This window comes from Parasteatoda tepidariorum, chromosome 12 (assembly GCF_982258835.1).
Source record: "Parasteatoda tepidariorum strain Cologne lab strain chromosome 12, Ptep-v5.0, whole genome shotgun sequence".
NCBI lineage: Eukaryota > Metazoa > Arthropoda > Arachnida > Araneae > Theridiidae > Parasteatoda > Parasteatoda tepidariorum.
The window spans coordinates 20,943,985-20,966,040 of record NC_141766.1 but is presented as its reverse complement, the minus strand read 5'-3'; the positions used below and the strand labels follow the sequence as shown (position 1 = coordinate 20,966,040).

The 22,056-nt window shown below is 27.4% G+C and overlaps 1 protein-coding gene across 3 annotated transcripts in view; it reads left to right on the top strand.

Moving 5' to 3' along the window:
- Nucleotides 1-22,056, top strand: part of LOC107440518 (uncharacterized) — a 197,284-nt gene that overhangs the window by 33,618 nt on the left and 141,610 nt on the right. The gene's annotated exons all lie outside the window — the stretch shown is intronic.

Here is a 22,056-nt window from a genome sequence, read left to right as displayed (position 1 = left end):
AATTTACATTCTTAGAAGAAAAAAAAATCAGCTTTGATGTCCCCCAAAATCAAAACCGTTTTTGTCCATTCTGAAGCCATTGATCAAGATTCAATCGGCGGCACGAATTATTCATCAATCAAGATTGGCCGGGGGGTTACAAACAATGGCGTTATGTTCAAGAAATCATCACAGATTTCAGTCATATAAAGCAAGATGTTTCGAGCATGGTTTTCACGATTCTCGTGATCAATGAATTAGGACGCCATGATTTGTAACTAAGAGAAATTTAAAAACATGGGCGGTTGGATTGTGATTTTTAAGATCATTAGCATGGAAAACAAATTTTACTTAATTTAACTAAGTGGGAAAAACACAGCAAAAAAGAGAATTATTATACATTTTTTATACGCACAAAAAGGGAAGTAGAACATATGTTTTTCTGTAAAAAATGTATAAAAAAATATTAAAATAAAAGCTATTCTATTATAAACACTGAGTAAAAACTATGGTCAAAACTACCAGAGTATGGTAAAATTTACCGTGATTCTGATTCTATGGGAACACCAAGAAGCTCGATAATTTTTACCGAAATGTTTCAGTAATGATTTTGATAAAATTGACAGTAAGATATGCTTTTATAATGTGTGATAAAATTTGGCAACGTGGAAAAATTCGGTAATTTTATCATGGTACTTAAGATAACGGCCTAAGAATTTTTTATTCGTTTAAATTTACTTTTTAGTTCGCATTTTTTACTAAATGCGTGGTTATAATAACTATAAAATTGTGAAAGAAATTCCGATAAACCTTAACCACATGAATGGAAAAATTATAAAATGAATGGTATAAATATTTTTTTTTACCAGAATTGAGATTTGTTTTGCAAAAAATGTTATTATCATTCATACAGAAAAGTAATTTTACCAAATTTATTTTTCTTTATGTATTTAAGGTTTTGTAACAAAATGTAAAATACATTTTGATCTTACTTTCCTGAATTTCGATATATATTGATCTTATTTCCCATACATTTTATATTTTGATGTAATTTTCTTATTTATGATTTTTTTTTCTTTACATTTCCACAAATATTTATAACGCTCCGGTGAGTTTTCTTTACACGCTTCCGTCTACCTATTCTTACAGACGCGATAGAAGTCTAAACAGGTAACCAAACTCATAAACATCCCAGAAACGAGAGAAAAATTGTATTAAATAAAGGGATTAAACGCTTCTATTTTCACACATATCACACGTTTCAGGAGCCTTGTTCAAACAAAACCAAACATTTGACTTCGCTTTGACCTATGTATGACCCAACCACGCCAAGAACTACCCATATCTCTTCTACGAGATATATTCAAATTGCCATTAAAGTACCATAAATAATTTATGCAATTGTTTGCCTTTATCACCATGGGATCATGGGAAATTTTATTGAAAGTTTTTATAATTTATTTTAATATTAGCGGCTGTAAATAATATTTTTTTCAGTTTTAACCAAAAATATTTCAGATTTTTGTATGCATATTCCCAAGCAGGAGGTCTAAATTTATCGATGCAAAAATATACTATTTTCTTACTGTTTACGTAGCTTCGTACCCTTAGTATTTATTTTTTAATCTGAAGTTTAAGAATTTAATATATTTTTAATTTTAATGATAAGACACTTATATAATTGGAAAATGTTTTCACGAACATAAGTAATTTTATTGGGTAGTTAACGTATTTTAAAATTAATGCATATTCTAGACAATTCAATTGCAATTTCCGATTTTGAGTTTTTATAAAAACAATATAAAAAACCAGTTTAAACCAGCTTATAAGGATGGAGAAACAGCAGGCACTGATTCTCTCTTTTTTAAGACAGGTGTCCGAAGGTAATATATTGTTAAATGTAAGCTTTACAGATTTTTCTTAGCATTAATAAATGACCTATTTTTTTCAATTAAGGAAGTTTTTTTTAAAGCTCTTCCCATTTATTAGTAAATAAATAAAGCTTTTAGATACACAAGTTAACTCTGCGTAGATGAAAGCAGTAACATTCGTCAAAATAATTTAACACGTTGAATGCAACGCTAATTTTACATGGCTTGCCTGTCTGGCCACACGATAAATAACTACAAACTAAATTTGCAAATATTAGATAGATTTTACTAGTTTTTTAAAAGGTATATATGACATATCTGAAAAAAGTGGTGAATTACATAAGCCTATGAATTGTTTAGAAATAGTGGTGGATAAAAATCTACTAAATTGAATTTATTATACCAAGAATCACAATTAATTAACTACCACTTGAAAATATTTATTCGCTGTCCGGAGAAAGTTGGAATCTCTGTGTATGTAAATGAAACTTTTTTTTGTGTGTTCTATATTGCATTAATTTCTTCAAACCATTTTAGTAACGATAATAATACGTAAAAAAAGTCGAGTAAAGTTCAAACTTTACTCAAATTATGTGTTTCTAATAATCTTGGCTTCGCTGGACACCGGTTGACCCCCATGGCGCTATTAACGAACTCAGTGCCGGTCACCGGTGACCACTATGGTGTGCTAATTATATAATTTAAGGCGAGTTTTTAAGACTCGCAATAATAATTACTATGCTGTTATTACAAAAAATATTAACTTAAAAAAATTTATATATTTTTAGAATTATTAATAAATTATTATATTTTTATGTCTATTGTTTAACTAGAACCACCGTGTCATTCTATCTCTTATACTACGCTAAAACAATTTTAAAAAAACTTGATGGAATAATTTTTTTTAATGTATAACATTATTATTAGGAATAAAATACTTTCGTTTAATAATATACATTATTTAGCATAAAAATAAAGCTATAATACTTAATTGGGTATCATTAACCGTTAAGCAATAAAGAGTTTCCTTTTCGTTGAGAAGTGAAGTTGACTTCCGTAGAGCCTCACCCTTCATTGAAATTCGAGTCTGTAAGCGTTTAGTTCAATTCTTGTTCTAACGCTTTAACCTCATTCTCTATAATAAATTACAACAGATGTGTAATTAATTGATGATTAGAAGATGAGCGAGACTTTATGTCAAACATTGAGGGTCAAAGAGAAAGTTCTTTGTTTCGGCAATCATTCTTAGAATCCTTTATGAATTTTAGATGAGTTTCTGTAGAAAGTTAAAAATTTTAAATACTTATGGTTCAAGGATTATAAGTTCAAACAATAAACTTATAACTGAAAATTATTTCCTTGGACCATTCTTTCACCTTCAGCATTCAATAGGCCGAAAGCTTTTGGAATATTAATAAGAATAAATTTTGAATTCAATTTATTAAAACTACACTGTTTCCAAACAGATTGAAGTATTAGTCACGTTTAGGAATCAATTTCTCTCACGAGTAAAAAAGTATCAGTAATATAATCAGGTAAGTTGTATCAATAAGCAAGTTATGCAAAATCAAAAGTTTCTTTATACATTGCCAAATTATAATTAACTTAATCATACTCAAACAAATAATCACTGTAGACTAACTTTAAAATAACTTTATTGTAGTTTTTCAGATCTTATATTTTTATTTTATAACCGACGTTGAACAGCAGACCCAATTTTATGGGTTTATGACTGCTAATGTTCAATTCCGTAGCTTTATAATTTTGAACCCAATCCAGAAGACAAGGGAACTCCTGGATCGAGCATTGGGAGAAATTTGCCTTCTTGGAGGACTTTTTGATGGAGCTAACCCGCATTTGCGTTACATGGAAAGGAAGACCACAAGAACCTCTCTCGGTTAGCCTGGTGGTAAGGGGAATCTAACCCATGATCCGTCGACCTCTGAGATATTTCACATCAGCACTGCGGTTGGTGCAAGCTGAATGCGGAATTCATATCGACTGGGATTCGAACCCGGTTCGCCTCATTGGAAGGCGAACGCTCTATCCCCTGAGCCATCGCGGCTCTTTCAGATTTTATGTAATTTAATCCAAGTTCATCTAGAGCCCTCATTTTTCAAAACTATATATGATTGAAAGTTTGAATACATAATTATTTTATTTTGAGCATTTATTTTGCAAAATTTAGATGTTCGTGAGAATCATAATTTACTAACGTACTGTATGGTAATAGCATTTGTGGTAAAAAAAAATCACAATTCTGGATAATAAAATCAAGATATATGGTATACCATTCATTTGGTTTTTCCGCTTAGATGGTAAAGGTATACTAGAAATTCTGGTTTTCAAATTCATAGTTCTTATTACCACAGATTTAGTAAAAAACTCAAAACATAAAAGTGAATTTAACCGAATAAATTGTTTTTATACCATGCTCTTCGGTATCATATTAAAATAGGCAAATTTTACAACATTTACTGAATTTTATCATATATTTTAATGCCATATTTTCTAGTTAATTTTACCATTATCAAAGCTCTTCGGTAAAAATTACTGATCATTTTCGTGTTCCCATAGAGAAAGGAACACGATAAATTTTACCATATTTTGGTGGTTTTGACGATAATTTTTTTTCTTAGTGTATAAATATCTTATTATAGATATGAAATAATTTTATTATGATTTTTTTAAACTAAAAATGGTAGCTAATATTAGAAAATATCCATTTTATTAGTAAAAAAATCTATCACTGCTCCTATTCAGGTCAGTTTTCCCGTCACTACAAAATTTTGCCTTATGCTTCTTCAGCTGAACAGGTTAAACTTGACTACCCGATATTATGGTTCAGGTTTAGCATCAGGTCTAGTATTTCAACAGATCAAGATACCGATATTATTCTTCAACGTTGAACCAGTTTTTTTAGTTTTCTGTAAAAATTCCGGATCAAAACACGGAATAAAGTACCGGCACTTTGGGTGCATCATCCGTAAAATCTATTTTTATCATAAAATATTATACTATTTATTAGTATATTTATGTAATATTTTCATAATTTTTATATTTATTAATATTTAATTTACTAGAGGAATTCAATGATTATATGGTAAATATTACTGTAAAATTACGGTATGTCAGATTTTTTTGTTCCGTAACGCGTTCCGGAAAAAATGGATTTTACTGTAAAAAGTATGGGTAGCCTGAGTGCCTGTATTTTTTACAGGAATTTGATTTGGAATTTTTTACAGTGCATACTGTATTCAAAATTTATTAATTAGAAAAATTACGAAGGTATTAGTTTTCAATCATTAATATTGGTGTCTTTTATATTGTGATTAATTAATAATTTTAATATGCTTATATTGTTGACATCATTTCTCTTAGATTTTTATAGTACTATTGTTATTATTAAAATGTCTTTAACATGATTGAGGAATTTATTATTAGATATTATTTTAGAAGAGAATATGGTCATTTTTTGCCCTATTGTTTAAAGATAACACTATGTTAAGTTAGTATGATTTTGTTTTTAGCTTGTTATTTAATATGCTCATCATATTATTCTATTTATTCGACGTACTTAAAAATCAACATTCTTCTCTTTAACTGACACGTTCTTAGCTATGTAAATATAACTTTAAGTTTAACATACTTTCGCACGCAACACCCCAAGATTTGGATTCTATAATTCCTTTCCTGCACAACACTTCCCAGAAAGGAAGGCACAGTAATCAACAATAAATTAATTTCTGAGATGAAAGTTAAAGTGTTTAACCAGAAATGAAGGTTGTGATACATAACTTTATTTTCTCTCTTTCAAAAAAGAATCTGTAAAGATAGGATACTTAGGAAAAATTGCGTTGATACAACTAACCTCACTTCCTGGTAGAATTAGGGTTTCCACTGATTGATCGATACTGCGTTTCTCCGCAGATGCGACACTATTTCGCTGCTACTTTTACGAAACTGTCTGGACAAAGCATGCGATATTAAGAATTTCTATTTAAGAACACAAAAAAGCATAAAGATTAATTTTGTAACAGTTTTAATATATGTGGTTTAAAGGAATTAGAAAATATTTTCGAAAGTTTAAACTATCTTTTTACCTGCATTTCTTTAAAGCAATCACAATTCGTTCATTTTAAATTTCAGAACATTTTTATCCTGTTGTTGTTATATCTTTTTGATATCCAATTATTTTTTATCTAGTTATTTCGTTTTTATATTAGAACCGTCATCGAACCGCCGACCCAATTTTGAGTTTACGACTACCAATGTTGAACTCCTTAGCCTTGTAATTTTGAACCAAATCCAGAAGACAAGGGAACTTCTGTATCAAGTATTGCAAGAAATTTGCCTTTGTGCATCTTTTTGATTGAAATAACTCGCATTTGCGTTACAGGGAGAGGAAAACCACCAAAACCTCCCATGTCTTAGAATGGTTAACTTGATTGTCTATTGTATGGTTAGCCAAATGGAAAGGGGGCTTTAACTTATGATTCGTTTACCACTTAGAGTAGTTTATGTCAGCACTGTCGTCGGTGTGAGCTGAGAGCGCAAATCGTATCGACCCGCCACCGCTGGGGTTCGAACTCAGGTCACTTCATTGTATCTAGTTAATGTATTCTTTTCATACTCGTGATTAGAAGTGATTTATTTATTTATTGTTACGCATACGAAGAACAGATTATACAATTTAGAGAATTACAAAACAAAGATACGTCCAGGATTAAAACGTCATTCGAACGCTTTGCCTCTGCGATATAGAGCGTTTGGCGAATCGGCGAGACAACTCGGCCGGGAAGAGCCTGATATCGAAGTGATATTTGAGTTAGGCATGAAGAGAAGGCTGATATTTGCTGCAATAAAGCTTACTTATCAACCACATGGAGAAAGCATTTCTGGTAAAATTACCGTACTGTATGGTAATACCATTTCTGATAATACGAAGCCTTAATTCTGGTAATAAAAACCAAAATATACAGTATTTAAACCATTCATGTTGAAATTTTTCTGCTCATGTGGTAACGGTTTACCGCAAATTATGCCATGCTCTAAGGTTTTTTGATAAAAAATTTTCCCATTGCAATTTTGCAACTTGTTAGAAAAAAAAAATTCTATTGTTAATTTTACCAAAACCACTACCGAAGCACTTCAGTAAGAATTACCGAGCAATTTGTTGTTCCCATGGAGCTAAAAACCCTGTGACTTTTTCCCTATTCTAATTGCAGTGTTTTAATGGTTCTCTTTTTAAAGGACTACGATAGGAATTATGAAAAAGTTTAATACCATTCCTACAGGGTGGTCGACACCTGAGATGGTTACTCCTAATTTTAAGAAGATTAGCAGTCCAAAAAATATTTATTGCGAATGTCCTCATACATAGTTCAGTCGAAATCTTGATCCTATGCTTTAGTAAATAATAAGAAATTTGAGATGTTCTCTAACCAACTATGCCATCAGAAAGTCTCAATTTGTAAGTTTATATCTTGAAACTAAAATGAAGGTTTAAAAATTAAAGTAGAATATTTATTGTAAAAGCACGAAACCAAAATGTTTTCTTTTCTATTATTAAGTCTCGTTTAAGAAGTTTTAGGAATTATTCATAAGAGTTAAAAGTAAAAGTATAGTGAATTTATGTATGAAAATTTTGGCGATAATGCTTAATTCCTAAAATTAAAAAAAAATTAAAAATAAAGAAAGTATATATACAAAACTTTCTTGAGTTTTAGAGAATATTAAGCTTTGGAATGCTTTAAATAATTTATGTTGTTTCGAATGCAAATGTGATAAAAAAAAATTTTTACAAACGAATTTTCATTTGTGTCGAATGCAAACGTGGTAAATTTTTTTATGTTGTTTCGAATGCAAATGTGGTAAATAGTTTATGTTTTTTTCAATTGCAAATATTTGTAAATGTGGCAAAAGCTTTTAAGATTAGAATAGTTAATTTTCGACAATCATGTTTTTTACGTTAGTCACTATTTTCAATTGATTTAATTGTCCATTTATTTTACCATGCTCGAAAGAACTTGATTTCAAAATAAATTATTATTCATATCAATTTGCATATAATAAGTAACAAATAAATATGATAAAGGGTTTGTTTCAAAATCGGTTCTTCTACATAGGTGGTATTATTTTTATGAATTAAGGTTCATTCAAGGGTTCAATTAAAAGTTATGCCTATTCAAAATAAGTCCATTAACTTTAAAGGCTGTTGATTATATAAATTTCAAGAATATTAATAAGATGTAATTTTATAAATTAATTTCTTTCTTTTTTAATAAAATAAGTTTTTATTTACTCTAATTTTATTAAAACTCAAATCCAACTATTATATGCAATTTTATAAATGTTGCAATTCTTAAAACTAAATAAAGTATTATAAAAGTTATAGCTTTATGAATGAAATATTTTTTTAAAAAAAAAATTAAGGTTGTATAATTGAATGAAGAAGCATAATTTATTTTCTTAGAAAGTGAACGCATTGAACAAATTGAGATGAAAGGAAAAAGTTTTTTTGTTATAATTCTCTTTTGCATAATCAGCGAAGTGAAACGTTCTTAAAGTAGAACAATGGATGGGGTATATGATTTGAGAATAAATAGAAACCATAAAATTTCTTACCACAATTTGACAAAATCGTAATGCTTATGTTACATTCAGTAAAAACTTACCTTTTCAAATTTTTTATTCATGTCAAAGTGATTTAAATATCTCTTCGTCTGAGATAGAGTTTTATTTTTGATCTTTACATGTTAAGAAAAGTATAAAACAAATATTTTTTTTATACTATTTCGATAATATCGTTATCGAAAATATTTGCGACTTTATCATATTCTATATTTATCTTTGTCGATAATGATTATGTCTTAATCAGATTCAAAATATATCGTTTTCTAAAATACACGCGGTTTTATTACATTCGATATTTTTTCAATAATAATCGTGATATTAGCCTATTATCGAATTTTGTTACCAGCGTTGACCAGACGACCAAAATCCAAGTTTATGATTATCAGTGTTCTACTCTGTTGCCTTATAATTTTGAACCCAATCTAGAAGACAAGAGCACGCTGGATAATGCATTGGGACCTACTAACCTAGAAATTTTCGATGGAATTTACTCACATGTACGTAACACGAAGAGGAAAACCACAAAATCCCCAGCGTTTAGCCCGAAGGCAAGGGGTCTCTAACCCATGTTTCGCCTGCCACAGAGGATATTTTATGTCAGCATAGTGGTTAGTGCAAGCCGGAATCAAAATTCGTATAAGCCAGTCAACGCTGGGATTCGAACCTGTTTCACTTCATTTAGAGACAAGTGCTCTATCTCTTGAGCCACCATGACTCTGACATTATTCATGTCGATAATGATTGCAAATCCAATAATTATCTCAAGATAAGGTATTAACGTTAGATTATTAGAATATTTTTTTTAAATATCGTTATTGCTAAATTTATTAAATATATATGTCATATCATAAATCGCTCATCTTTATGCTCGATATATGTTATACAGAAAAGAATTTGACGACGATTTCGCATAAAATCATTCAACTTCTTTTTCTGAAAGTCATTAAGTTTTTGACACGCTATAAATCTGTTTTTGGGCAATTAAGTAATTTAATAAACATTTGAAGTATGAAGAAATTAAATTATGAAACAAAATAAACTTAGGGAATTAAAATATTTGTGCAGAAATAAAGAGTAAACAACGTAATGAGCGGCTTTTTTTATTTGTGATCATTGCGTTTATTTATTTTTTAAAGATTTATATCTTTGTTGATTTTGTTTCTAAACGAAATTCAAAAACAAATCATTTGATTTTTTAGATAATAATAAAACTTTTTAACCACAAAACGTGGCTTTCGAATCTAAACATTGCTTTATCTCATTACAAAATATCTTTAATTTCTAATTCATTGTCTAGAATTTTTGTTTATTTTAAAGCGATATAGTTGAAATAGCTTTGCTTTTTTAACATTTAAGTTTATGCGTCGTCAGAGTTTTTTTTTTTTTTTTTTTTTTTTTTTTTTTTTTTTTGAGGTTTTAAAGTACATTTTTAAGTTTAAAAAGTTTGGAACTAAAAGAAAACTTAAGTTCCAGTATTTTCTTTATTTTCTTTGGATACGATATTTTTTGATTACACAAATATATAAATTTGAACCCGGACTTGATACCGTGACACAGTGAAGAATTTTTTTTTAAAGTTTAAGTAAATGTTGAACAAACGTGAAAACATTTTTATACTCATAAATGTATACCCTGTATTGAATTTTAAAAAAATAATATTGCATGTGATTAAACAGATATGCTATATTAAGCTTGCTGAAAATACAAATGATGTTATAGTTGAGTATTCCAGTGCTTGGTTTAAAAGGAACCATTTTTATCATACAATTTTGAAATATAAAAGAATTATCCTCATTTAAAATATTTATTTAAATAGTTATTTGTAATAGGAAATTTTCAAATATTCATAAGCATATTACCATTTTTCAATTACAAAAACAAACAGATTGTTTTCAATTACAGACAATCCTATAAATTTTGAACGGTCTAGCCTATGATGCATACCATGAGATATTAAATAAAAAGGAATTCATTTTTCCCATTTTGAATCAGCTTTTTACTTATAAGAGATAAAAACAAAACAAAAAAATAGAAAAGAAGATTTTTAGTAAATCTTCTTTCAACTTTTTATTGCTTTTAAAACTTATTTTAAATAAAATATTTTTATATCAAATTCTTTTAATTTTAATTAATGACTGCCAGTTATTAATTGTCTGAAAGGTAAGGTAGCCTGTTCTGCTTTCAAATCAGACTCAAAAGTATCCCCTAGTAATCTGAATGAACAAAGCAATAGTTTGTTTAATTACTTAATAATTAATTTACTTGCATTAAATAAATATATTAGAATGATTAATTCAATTTCTTTAAGAAGTTATTCCTCCTTTTTTGCGTTCTTTTACATCAATTTTATTTATTTTCATATTTTTGTTTTTTGAAATTTGACAAATATAAATAAGCTTTTTACGTTCCATTAGTTAAAGACTGCTTAAAATAAAGCAAACATATTGAAACTAAATACTTTTCAGTAATTCTCTAAATAGTTTTCACGATATTTTAAATTGTCCTACAAATTTTTTGGTACAATTGAACGCAGATATTTAAAGTTCATTGATAAAAATAAATAGTTAAAAACTATTTAGAAATTCTACGCATTATCATCAATCAATATTATTCTCAAATCCTGATGCATTCGAATTTACTCCTTGATCGCTATTGCTTATCCGCACTGTAAAGAATTCCTTATCAAATTTTGATTAAAAGTATCGGAAAGCAGAGTGCCAGTATTTTTTACCGTAAAATCCATTTTCATTGGAACATGTTGCGTAATAAAAAATCTGATGTACCGTAATTTTTACTGCGATAATTACCGTAAAACCACAGAATCACTCTAGTTAAATAAACATTTCTGCAAAAATTGCGGTATAATATTTTACGGTAAAAATAGATTTTATGGATGTGCCGGTACTTTATACAGCTCACCTAGCCTTCTTTGCATCGTATATATTTCTTTAATCAAAATGCAGTGTCATATCAATTACTGTGGGTAGTTTTCTATTATATTAAACAAAAAAAATATTTTCATTCCAGTGTGTCCGCCTATATTTAACTTTATTCTGGAACTTTATGCATCATTGCAATTGACTCGTTTATGACGTACACCACCAACGTCACCATGATCATTTGAAAAACAAAAGGATAGCAGCGTGTTATCTATAATTAATTGTCCGCTTTATTAGAGCATCCTGTTCCCTCTCTTGCTTTTACCATGAGAACAGGATGAATCTGAAGCCACGATTATCGCAGGATTTCCTACTCCCTAACAAAGCGCGCTTACTATCTTTATGCGTTGTTGAATTAAATCCTCATCATTAACAACGCTGTGTGTGGTTCATATGATCAGGTTCACAGGCTGTTAAGTTGATTGATTCTATCGGCTGAACACATTATATAGATTAAATTCTATTTTTATCTGATTAATTTAGGAAAAAAGTGAATGAAAGTCGATGTTTGAGCATTCCTTGAGAGAAAGTTTTTTTTTTATTTTTTAAGAGAAAGTGCTTTGCCATTAAAGAAAATTCTCTGAAAGTGGGTTGTTCATAAGGTGGTAACAAGTTTGGTTTTATTTTTGTTAAAAATCTACTTATCATGTAGCATCTTATCTACATGATAAGTAGCTGACTAAAATAAAGTCTACTCTCGAAGCTAAATTGATTAAATTATTATAACTTTTTTTTTTGCTTATTAGCTTTTTTAAAATCATTCAAGCGATTCTGGTGGAAAAAAACACTCATTGAAATTCAATTGCACCATAACAGTTCGCATAAAATACCCAACTTATTGATTTTTTTTTCTTTAGAAAAAATATATAAATTTATTCATTTAAATAATTAAATATTTTTTATAATTAATTAATTTATACTTAATTCATCTGTTAATTAATTCATTTAAATATTTTTATAATTAATTAAAACTTTTAGCATTGAAATATATTCTTATTCAAAGAATTAGGCAGATAATATAAGTTATTTCCTTTACTCCCATTCCATTTGAAGACTGCTCAAATTATTTCAAACTTTAAAGGTCTTAACCAAGAATATACTGTTTTTGAAATGAAAATTATTATTATTTTTTTCAAAATAATAATGGATCATGGATTAATTGTTTTGCCTGTCTTGTAAAATATTTAAAAAATTATCTAGTTAGTTATTATTAAAATATAATGCTACAAATACAATGAGAAAAAAAGTATGGTAAAAACTATCAGCTTATGTTAAAATTTATCGTGTTTCTGCTGCTATGGGATCACTTAAAAGCTCGGTAATTTTTACCAAAGCGATTTTGGTAAAGTTAAAAATAAAATATGGTTTTAAAACATGTGATTAAATTTAGTAATTCTATTGATTCCCTAGAGCATGGCATGCAAACTATTTTTTCGTTAAACTTTACTTTTCAGTTTCACCTGTTTACCAAACGTTGTGCGGTAATTAAAACTATAATTTTAAGAACCATAATTATACCAGTTGACCTTTTCTGTATGAACAGAAATATTACCAAGTGAATGGCATAAATATCGTATATTTCGGCGTCATTAACCAGAATTATGCTTCTTTTTTTTTTTTTTTTACCAGAAATGCTATTACCGTACAGTTTGGTAAACTTACTAGAATTTTCTCCGTGTACGTTTAGTTATTCAAAAATATTGCAGAAAATAGAGCCTGCGTTTTATCCGCACAACGAAAGAAAGTAGAACCTAGCATCAGTATACGAGTAGACTTAATTAGTCTAAGCCTAAAAATTATAGACTATAGTATTGACTAGAATACTAGTTTGTAAATATCTGTAGAGGTACAAGGTTTCAATGTAGATTCAATAAATGTGTTAAATACGCTGAAAAGCATCGATACTAGTGATTACACTTGCGTAGCACTTGTGATTACACTTGTAAGTCTCTAGCTTTAAATTACACTTTTTTCAGAGAAGATCTTCTTGATGCAAATAAAGTTGGTACCACATATATTTTTTATATTTTTTTATGCTATATATCCTATATTTAAATATAATAATAAAATAATAATAATAATAATTTAAAATTAAATTTTAGCTATTATTACAGCGATGCATTTTATTTCGCAGTACTTGAATATAAATATAAAACATTAAGAAATCAAAAATTTTATAATATGCAGTTTTCAAAGTTAAATAATTAGAGTGTGAAAAACATGATGACATTTACAAGGAGTTATCGATACCGAATAAAAAATTTGTTTTTTTTTTGAACTTCTAGAGATATTTAACAAGCATCAATAGTAAAGAAATTTAAAGTACTTAAAAAACTAAATGAGTTAAATTCTTTTTCTTCTTTCATCAGTTCCTTTTAACGAACGCTCTTGAGGGAAATAGAGAGAGCTCAGTTAAGTAATCTCTTAAATCCTTTGCAAACTATTCAAACATTTGACAGACCATTATAAATTGGCTTTAATACAAAACAAGGATAATTATATATGCTTTTCTGTTTGCTTATCAATTGAAAAAAAAAGTAATCAGAAAAATTTTTATTTTGCTGATTAGTATAACAAGAAGTAAAACGCGTCATGGGGAATAATTATGTTGTTATCCAAATTATCGTAAAATTTAATTGGTTCTTGAAAGTTTTTTATCATTATTATTAGCTGTTTTTCTTTTTTTTTAATCTTTATCTTTTCGTTCATTATTTTCTCGTATTTAAAAAATTTTATTGCAAAATATTTTTAATAACTTTTAAGTTTATTATTATTCTAATTTTAGAAAAAATTTAAAATAAGCTAATTTACTCTCAAATATAGTATTTTGTTGCTTGAAATACAATATTTATTGATATATAATATAGACGGGCCATTATTTGACAAATTCGTTGGAATCGATATTTATTTATTTTCAGTGTTTTCTAATTTTAATAATTTTAAATACATTCTGAACTCATACAGATCTGCAAAATGCTATTGATTATTGTAATTATGAAATACAAACTATGTTATATCCATATCATCAGAAAATTTAATTTGTTCTCAACAGTTTTTATCATTGTTATAAGTTTTTTTTCGTTTCTTAAATTTTATCTCCTCTTTTACTATTTTCTCTTGTTTAAAACATTTTAATTTAAAATACTTTTGATAACTTCCAAATTAATCATTAGAAAAAGTTAAAATAAAATTATGTATCCTTGAATATATTACTGTATTTTTTGAAATGCATTATTTCTTGAAATATAATACAGTCTGGTCTCTCACTGTTTAAAGAATTCATCGGAATTGATATTTGTTTAATCGTTATATTATTATTAACGTTATATTAATATTTATTGATATAAATTATTTTAAAATGAGAAAAAAATTATGCCAGAATACGATACAATATACCGTGATTCCGACTCTATGGAAACACCAAAAAACTTGGCAATTTTTACCAAACTACTTTGGTAAGGATTTTGGGGTAATTAACAATATAATATGGTTTTATAAAATATGCTAAAATTTGGTAATTGTGGTAAAATTTGGTAATTTTAACATAATACGTTAGAGCACCGCAATGAACGAAAAAATTACCAACTGAATGGTTTAATTGTTGTATATTTTGTTTTTATTAACCAAAATTATGGTTGTTTTTACCATAGATGTCATTACTATATAGTACGGAAATTTCAATAGAATTTTTTTCCTCGTGTAGAATTTCAAAATTTTTAAATATATACTGAATTTATTAAGAAATACGAATGCATTTTCTTTTTTATTTTATTAAAAAGAAATTGCACTTCATTTTTTATTTAAGGATATAAAATTAGGAAAATAAGCTAGCAAAAATATAAAATAATTTTGTTGATTTCTTCGTTCTCGAAACGTTTGGATTTTATTACTTATTTGGTGAATTCCATTATGCAACATGATACTTTTCGAAGATAGAATACAAATCTAAGCTTAAATACATGAATATTTAATCGAAAAAAGTAAATAGATCTTGAATGGTATAACTAGCTTTTTTCAAATCTTATAATCTCTAAAGATTTTTTGTTTAGTTTTTCATGATTGGAATTGCCTGTTTACCAAATTTATTTTAAACTACAATACTTTTAAACTGACAGATTGAAAATAAGATAAAATGTTAAATAAAAAGAAAACTATTATATTCTATGAAAATTTTATTGCATATTTTGTACTAGGCATGTTTATTCATTGTAAACATTTTTTGTGTTAAAAGGAACATTCAGTTCATTAAATCTAACGAATTGATATTCTAATGTATGGAAAATTATAAACTCTTAGCATTTAATCGAGACAAATATTTTCTCTATTAGATACTCTTTTTTTTCTCGTTTGGCTAAAATTAGATTACTTGTTTCAAATTTTTTCGTAAATGACATTTCTTAGTAAAACTGCATTTGTATTACATAAAAACCAACCACAAAACTTTTATTCTCTCCTTGCCATTGGGCTAACCGTTGGATGTTTTCGTGGTTTTCCACTCTACGTAACGAAATTGTGGGTTGGTCCCATTAAAAAAAGTTCTCCTCGACGACTAGTTTATCCCATTACTTGAGCCAGGAGTTACTTTGTGTTTAGGGTGAGGTTCAAATCCACTAGGCTACGGAGTTGAACATTATCAGTTATAAACTCTGAATAGGGTCAGTTGTTAATGATGTTTATAAAATTCAAAATAAAATAAAAATAATTTTTATCCATATCACCAAAAATTTGAATAAAAGTTGTTTTGAAAGTGATTTTTGTTAAGTTATGTTAACTACTAGTTCAGACAGTACTTATAATGCACCGGAAATACCATGTCTTAAACAAGAGATTTTCATTTTATACGTCTTATAAAATATTTTTCTTAATACTATATTTCTCCAGAATTTTTTTTTCAAGAAACTACTCTATTGAAGTCAGGATACAAAATCAAATCTTCATAAATGAAATGATGGCGTGCGTTATATAATAACGCATGGTGATACATTTATGATAAGTAAATATTTTATTCACGGAGAAAAAAATTCTGTAAAAATTATAGTACTGTGTCGTAAAGACAGTTTTGATTAGAAAAAAAACATAATTTTGGTACTAAAACTAAGGCTTGTATTACCACACATTTAGTAAAAATACAAAATTGAAAAGTAAAATAAATCGTATAAATGGTTTCTATACCACTATGCTTTTTTACTCAGGGTGAAGTGCATATTTCTATTTTCGAATTTTTGTCTTAGTTCTAATTGTCTTCTATGCTTGTACAAATGTTATGTAATGAATTAAATTTTAGAAATTTATAATCACAAGAAATACTGGAATTCTATTTCTATTAAAATATTTAAAAATTAATCCAATTATTCTTGACAAAATTTAACTGAATTTAATTTTATTTTACTTAAAGTCATTAGCCTTAGCACAGGGAAATCCTAAAAATCTTTTAATCATATTTATACTCAATCGAGTGACTGTTTTTTTTATTAGTTGTTATTGATAAGAACTCAAAACTCCTGATAAAACTTATTGACAAAATTCAAATTCTTCTCTTTCTAAAGAACAAGCTAGCGATAGGCTGATTTTAATCGATATACTGTTCATTTGAAAGATTTATTTTCTTTTCAATCTGCAACACTATTCTTAATTAGCTGTTGAAAAGCTGTTGATATCACCATTCATGTTTTAAAGCAAACAGTTTAATGTCTTCCCATTTATCGGAGGCAGGCATTAACTGTGTGCAGCCCTATCAATTCGGGTATTCAACAGCCTAGCAACGTGGGCGAATTAATACCATTAGAAGATCTTGGAAAAGCTTACCTGAATAATAGGAAGCTTATTAAGATTAAAGCAATTAAGTCAAATAGAATCTTATTGAATATTTTTTTCTGGTTAAGTCTAGACTCATTAATTGAATAAGACGGCTTATAATATTTGTAGTTAATAGGATATTTGTTTTATTGATGATTTCGCTAATTATTTCCATTGACGTAAATATGGAAAGCATTTGTTGAGAGAAAAGGAAGCTTGTTTATAAGCTAGTGATTATTTGATTATCTTAAAGATAAAGTTTTGTTACAATTACTGAATTTACAGGATTCCATATTTTATCCCCGTAAACTAAATCCTGATTTTTTTACGTGATTCAATGGTAAAAATTCTCTTGTAGTTATCCTTAATAAAAAAATTAAAAAAATTATTTGTAATAATTTTAGTTTTTTGGGGGATTTGTCATGAGCTAATGAGTTCTTAATGATTTCAGGAGGAATTTGAGGTTAGCACTAATTAAGATACTAATTAATTAGTACTAAGCATTTAAACAATTACAAAATCAGACGCAGAAAATATACTTTAGATATCAATGGGGAATCAAAAAACCAGAGAAGTTAAAAGTTTTAGCCTATTTATGTCAATTTTACCTTTTGCGTTTTTAAATTACCTTCTGGTTTTTAAAATTACAATTTTCATTACTGTACATTTAGTAAAAATACAAAACTGAAAAGAAAATTTAACAAAATAAATATTTTATATGCCACGCTCTAAGTTTTTATGATAAAATTACATTTAATCACATTTACCAAATTTTAACACATATTATAAAACAATATTTTATTGTTAGTTTTACTTAAATCAATGCCTCTTCGGTGAAATTTTACCAAGCTTTTTTATATTCCTATAACGGTAAATCTTTCCTAATTCTGGTAGTTTTAACCGTACTTTTTTCTCATTGTAGGAGAAAACATATGAATAGAACACAATTATACTACACAGCAGGTTTTTTGTTTTGTAAAATATATTACAAGCTTACTCAGGTTTTGGGAACAATCCAAAATTCTTTTTCTTTTTTATTCTTTGCGCTCGATGGGCTCCTTTTTAGAGAAATCTTAAGCAATAAATGATGATGAGATAATGGTGCATTCCGAGTCATAATTAACAGTGGGCTGATTGCGCTACATTGTTTAATAGTTCAGCTTTCACTTATTTATTTAAAATGAGAAATATTTTATCACTTTTTGACTATCAATTTATATCTGCCAAGCACTTTTAAATATTTTTTACCATTTTTAAACTTAAAATTATTATGATAGCTGTGAAATTAATAACGTATAAAGTGATCATCATTCTAATTAAATAATTAAGCAATTTGTTTCACTAAATAATAATAATTTCTGGAATATTAAAAAAAAGGATACCAAAAATGTTTAAACTAAGGATTTATTTAATTACAAATAATTTTAATTTTTTATAGCCTTTTTGTGTTTTTGTACTTCTTTTTCATTTCATTGATGTCTGACAACATGTTAAGGGTATTAAGAGTTAATTAAATATTTTCCAAATAAAGTACGCAATGAAGTTAATTAAATTATTAGATCAATAGTATATTTATGAATGATCAACCACAGGGATCTATTTTCATATTTAAATTTCAATTAATCAAGTTTTTCTTAAGTAGTATAACAATTTCGAATACTTAAAATTTTAATTCACGTTTCATTCTATTAGAAGTCTGCATAGCTATCTGTAATACGGCTTTGCCCAGAAGTTTCAATGATTATTGTTTGACTTCTTACTAGAAAAAATCTGCTCTGCACACTAAAAAAGCGAAACAAAATTTTTAAATTCACGGAAAAACCTTCCATTAAGGTGAACTGGATTCGAATCCCAGTGATAACTGGTCAATACAAATTCCGCACCCGGTTCGCACCGACCACAGTGCTGACGTAAAACATCCCCGGTAGTAAGAGGATCATGGGTTAGAATCCTCTTGCCGTAGTACGTACGGTAAGAAAACTGCATGACAAAAACTAGAATTTGAATTGATGGTTTTAATCCGTTTATGATTAGGATAAAAAACGGAGAAAAACGGTCAACAAAACAGCTTTAAACCATAAACTATACAGAGAATGTCTATAAAAAAGAACAGGAATTTTTTACTTTGCATGGATAACGGTAAAAAACAACGAAAATCTATATTTACTAGAAAAAATCTGCTCTGCACTGTGAAAAAAAAGTTTTTTTTTTTTAATTTACGGAAAAACCTTCCAATGAGGTGAACTGGGTTCGAATCCCAGTGATAAATGGTCGATACGAATTCCGCATCCGGCTCACACCGACCACAATGCTGACGTAAAATATCCTCAGTGGTAGACGAATCATGAGTTTAAGTCTCCTTGCCGTAGTACGGTAAGAAAACTGCATGACAAAAACTAGAATTTGAATTGATGGTTTTAATCCGTTTATGATTAGGATAAAAAACGGAGAAAAACGGTCAACAAAACAGCTTTAAACCATAAACTATACAGAGAATGTCTGTAAAAAAGAACGGGAATTTTTTACTTTGAGAGGATAACGGTTAAAAGCAACAAAAATCTATATTTACTAGAAAAAATCTGCTCTGCACTGTGAAAAAAAAGGTTTTTTTTTTAATTTACGGAAAAACCTTCCAATGAGGTGAACTGGGTTCGAATCCCAGCGATAACTGGTTGATACGAATTCCGACCCCGGCTCACACCGACCACAGTGCTTACGCAAAATATCCTCAAAGATAGACTAATCTTGGATCAACAAAACAGCTTTAAACCATCCTATACAGAGAAAGTCTGAAAAAAGAACGGGAATTTTTTGCTGTGCGGGTTAAAAACAACAAAAATCTATATTTTCTTTGAAACAGATTTTTTCGAAGAAAATATCTTTCACTTCTGTAGAATTTACAGTTATTTCTTACATTTATAGTTATTATTTTTATTTTTTACAGTTTTTCTAACACACGATTAAACAAACGTCAGTTTAATAGTAATGCCGTCTGATAAGCAAGCACGTCAGAAAATATTTTAATTAATTCTAATTATTATTATAATAGAGGCAGCATTTCAGACAGCACTATTAACGTCTCCGATGATTGATTTTCTTGAATATAGCGTGGAGACAGCACAATAAAATAAAGAAAATTTAAGTGATCACTTTACCAGTTTTTATCTTCTGTAAAATAAAATAATCAGAGAAATCTTTAATGACAAAATATTTTTTTTAAAAATTAATTAAATGTTTAAACTTGGTCAGAAAAATATAGGATATGCAAATTGTTTAGAATCTGCGATGTATTGTTTATCCTTGAAGGAGTATAATATTTTCTTGATAACATTTTCTTTATATTATTATATTATATTAAATTATATTTCTGGTTTTCTTTATAATATTTTCTTGAATTTCTAAAGTAAATGAAAACTTTGCGAACAGTTAACTATATATACTCAATAAATCAGAAAATAAATATCTAAACTATATCTATTATGTCAGTGATTTTAAGTATTATATTAATTTTTATTCCATTTATTCATTCCTATATCTTTGATTTCGTGATTATGCAGAAAAACTGTAACCTTAGAAAAAACATTTTTTCAGAGGTTTCGTAAATTTCTATGTTGATAATATATCAATTAATGTAATGATATTTTACTGGTTTATTTTTTTTCTGATCGTAAAAACCTTCTCGTTTATCTGCTTTAGTAATGAGTTCGAATTTCTTTCCAAATATTAAATTAATAACTGTATCATGCTATAATAATTGACGTCATTTAAATTAATTAAACTTCAAAACAAACAGTATCTTAAACTAGTCTATCTTCTATAACTTAAAGCATTTCATTATTTTTCTGGTTAATTTTGCTAAAACTACAATGTAAACAATGATTGAAATGTAGTGTTCAATAAAATTTTCTAAATATTAAATACACTTTATTAATTTAGTAATCAAAATTAATTATATGAATTATTGTGATACTAAAAGAAATTAAGCGTATAACAAGGAATAGAGTTTTGTTCATAATTATATTTACTCTGCATATCTCTGAAAAATTTTAAAACATTAATAATACATTAATTGCAATTGGCTGGTTAATAGTTGAAAATTTTTACATTGCAAAGCGCAAGAAAATTTTTTCAATAAGTAGCAAATAAAAATTTAAATATTAGAATAGCTTAATGAATTCCATGTTTCAAAATTAAGATTATTATTCGTTTTAATTATTTAATTTTGACTCAATTCTCTTTTTAAATCATTATAAGTCTGTTGTAAAAAAACAATTGTTCAAAATAAATTTCTAGAACTTAGTGTACAACGGTAAGAATTATGAATAAACTTTGATTTAATAACTGATTTCTTATGTATTATGATATAAGTAAATTTAAATGAAACAAAATTATAAAATAATTAAATACCCAGATGGAAATTTATCTTTATTATGAATCTTTGCATTTATGAAATTAAAAGTGCATAATAGTTTTTTAATAATTTAAAAAAATAATAATAAATAAATAATGATTATATACCAACTCCATAATTTTATTCTTTGAATTTTTTCTCCTTTTAAATTACTTTTTTACACATCAAATTTGTCTTTTAAAAGATGATCATTTGCTTCTTTTTTTAAAAAAAAATGCCTTTCATGTGTAAAAAACGTTATATTTATTTATTTGGAACTGCTTGACCCATTTGTGTAGATATAGGTGATTTATAGAACTTTGAGTTTTATTAAAAGTATTATTGAATATGGGTCTTAAGGGAATAATAAATATATTTTAATGATTACGGTACACATCTTAATGATTACGGTATCTGCTTTTAGATATGACGTAGTATAGACCTG